Here is a 3,682-nt window from a genome sequence, read left to right as displayed (position 1 = left end):
TTAGTGAGCCATAAACCATTCTTTTATTCTAATTGGGCCTTAAATGCTTCCAATATCCTAATGGGCCAAAAAAGTTTATGTTTAGGACCCAAATATCCAAACTAAAGTTAATGGGCCCAAACTTCTCTGCCACTTCTCCTTGGCCCTAAATCTCGGCCCATGTATAAAAAAAGAAGTGAATTAAGGGGGAGGGGGGTTGACTTTGGAGTGCCACCTCAATTTTGTCCATCATACTTCCATGCAAGATCCTCCATGTATCCAAGCTAGTCATTCACCACTCTCTCTCCCCTCTCCACTTCTACTCTCGGTCGAGAGCCACAAACATAGACACATTACACCAAACTCTCTCCAATTCTCTCAAGACTCATTCATCTTCTTCATCCATAATTCTCAAGACTTTCGCATGTGTTTCAAGAGGTTTTAACAAGATAATCATCATTTCTTGGTAAGTCTTTACACCTCCAAGTTTTATAATTCCATTCTCTTTTTAGATCACTATTTTAAGCAAAGTTTTGGTGATTTTGCTTCCTAGAACTTCTTAAGTTCGAAATACACTCAAGAAAGCTTGTTAGGACCAAAATCTTCTTCATTTCTTTTTCAAATTGAAACATCGAAGCAAAGTTGAGTTCATACCCCCTTGTTTTCGGTTTTCATAAGATTTTTGGGGGAGAATACAAGTAAAATGTGTAGATCTATGTTATATGCATGCTTTGTGTGAATGCTTGTTTTATTTCGTAATAATGGGTTAGATCTTAGCAAATCTTGAAATTCAATTATTATCTAGCAAGGATCTATGAACTATTACATTATACATATCATATTACCAAGCCAAAGAAGAACACATGTTTAAGATACAAAAAGAATTCAACAAAAATCTTGTTAAGAGTCAAAATTGTCAAGAAAACAAAAGATAAGGGTAAAAAGCGAAAATTTTGTTTTAAAAGTGGCCAGACAGGTCCTATATGTATAAAAAGATATTCTTATGCTAAACATACTTTTACAAGGGTCAAAAATGCAAATTTAAGCTTATTGGGACAAACTTTTGAGCCTCACGACCTTAGGGCCTAATTTGTGAAAACATGAAGTTTTAAGGTTTAAAAATGTTATTTGGCCAAAGTTGGAGTCATAAATGTAAATAAACCAAATTTGGAGGTAAAAATAACATTTTTTTTCAAAATGGACCAAAAATGTACAACTTTCCAAAATTGGGCCGAAAATGTAAACTTTTACAAACAAAGGGCTGAAAATGCACTTTTCTGCAAAACAGGTTTCTAAATGTGAAAATATAACTTTTTGCACTAAAACCGTAACTTTTTAGACATTTGGGACAAAACTGCAACTTTTTATAACTTATGGACTAAAATGTCATTTTTACAAAACTTTGGGCCTTAACTAAAAATTTGAGGATTATTGGGTAAAAATGTCATTTTTTTTAAAAAGAAAACTCTTATCGACAATCTAGTAAACCCTTAGCTAAAACAAACCACGAAACAAAAACGATCGAACAAACTATGTCGATAATCAATTATTGGGCTTAATATTCGCGATACCTGGCCGTTGGGCCCAAAGGGCCCAACTAAGTGTATATTAAACCCAATGTGTTCCTTGACGTGTTTAGTGGGCCTTGTGACCCACTTACATGTTAATTTGAGCCTATATTATGGACTATATGTTTATTGGGCCTTTGTGGCCCATATACATGTCTATTGAGCCCAAGTTACCTTCTTACATGTTATTGGGCCTTCGTGGTCCATTTACATGCAAATTGGGTTTGGAATGGAATTTATGTGCAATTATACCGTTGCGTAATCACTTAACGTCTTAGACTTGTATAAAAATGTATCTTTTGAATCCAAACCAACAACATATGGGTGATCATTAAACATGGTACGAAAAGGAGTTAATATTCTAGTGAGACATGTCGGTTGGCACCACTGAGTGTACAATCGTAGCCTGTAGTTATAATCAGAGTTTCGTAGGTGGAAAGCGGAAGTTTGTGTATAGATCTATACGGGGTGACCTCTCACGCCTTAGTTGTTCGCTACAACTAGACTAGGCCAGTCTAGGGCGACAACATCCTTATCAAGACCGGCATTTGGAAAAATTCCAAGACGGGCGACCTAGTCATTATTATACATGGTTATAACGGCTCATTTAGGGATTCGATACCAAAAGTTAAACCTTTTAAAGATAAACTCTTTGAGGGTGTCAATACAAAACTCTTATTTAAGGATACAAAAATCTAAACATTGCTATAAAACAGAAAATATCGGATTTTCTAGGAAAATTATTCGTACATATTTATCAGTTATTCAAAATACAATGAATCTAAACTACGTTTTACAAGTTATAGCTACGAAATTCACACATGCATTTATACTAGATTTTCACATCATTTTCAGACAATTTACAGAAAATATCGGATTTTCTGGGTTTTTACGAAAGATACAAAAACTTTTACTCAAACACCAACATTATATATGTTGACCGTTTTCAAAATAACTTGTATTCTCAGGCAATCGTTAAGCTGGAAGATATGCGAGTGTGTTTGGTTTTGTTTATGTAATGTCACTTATCGTACTTTGAACAATTAGAATTTATGTATTTTAACACTGTACTTGATGTGAACAATGTTGGTTATATTATGTAACGTTGGTGATGAATGTGTTATGTTTTATGTATGTTCATTGTGATGATTATTCAATTGTTAGTCACACGAGCCCCCGGACGTTTCCATCGTCTGGTTTGCAGGTGTGACAGGTTGGTATTAGAGCAATGTTTCTAGTGAACTAGCATATCTAACCATACATGATATGCAACTATAAACACAATGGGACCAAATTACTCCGAACAAAACAAAAATTTCACACTTATGTGCGTATATTAGGATAATAACCTAACAATACTTAAGAAAAACTTCTGGAGGAATTTGAACACTATGATTAAACTTGGGCAGTTATGTAGTTAGATTAGGGATAAATATAGCCTGATCAACTATATTTATTTATAATATGACCAACATGTGTTTGGGAACAATCATAGCGGGAAATAAATCCAAAAGCCCACCCCACTCTCCAATAACTCTAGGGATCCAAACACAGATAATTAAAAATACTATGAGAGTAATTAAAATATGACTTATATATGCACTCTTTTGTAGTCCGTATGGCTGGTTTCCACCACCCTGGAGATCCCTACTTTCCCAATCAGGGAAATAACGGATGGCTAGAGGAATCCGACGAGGACCCTGAAGAGGAACCTAAAGAGGAACCTGAAGAGGAGCCTGGAGAGGACCCTGAGGACGAGGAAGAATAAATTGAAGAGGAACATGCAGAACCCATGGCAGATGATGGTGAAGAAGAGTCTGGTGATGACATCGATGATGATTCGCACGCAGAGTCCAAAGTAATTAACCTACCATACCCAGTGAGGGTACCGGCTCACCGAATGGGTCTAAGTGGCCCTACACCTCCCTGGGGTATCGATATTTGGAGTTGGAGCAGGCAACATGGATAGCGACCCCTGTTTGGCATGGCACGTGAGTTCTATGACTTGAGGGAGGGAGGACCGGCTGATCGAGCACTTACCAGTCATGGTGAGACGATTGCAGGATACTGGCAATTTGGCACAGAGCACTGCCGATCAGATGCACTAGATGCGGACTAGGGTTGAGCAGGCGGAG

This window comes from Lactuca sativa, chromosome 4, assembly GCF_002870075.4.
Source record: "Lactuca sativa cultivar Salinas chromosome 4, Lsat_Salinas_v11, whole genome shotgun sequence".
In the NCBI taxonomy this organism is placed as follows: domain Eukaryota; kingdom Viridiplantae; phylum Streptophyta; class Magnoliopsida; order Asterales; family Asteraceae; genus Lactuca; species Lactuca sativa.
The sequence above is the reverse complement of the archived record's forward strand: the minus strand, read 5'-3'. Positions refer to the sequence as shown.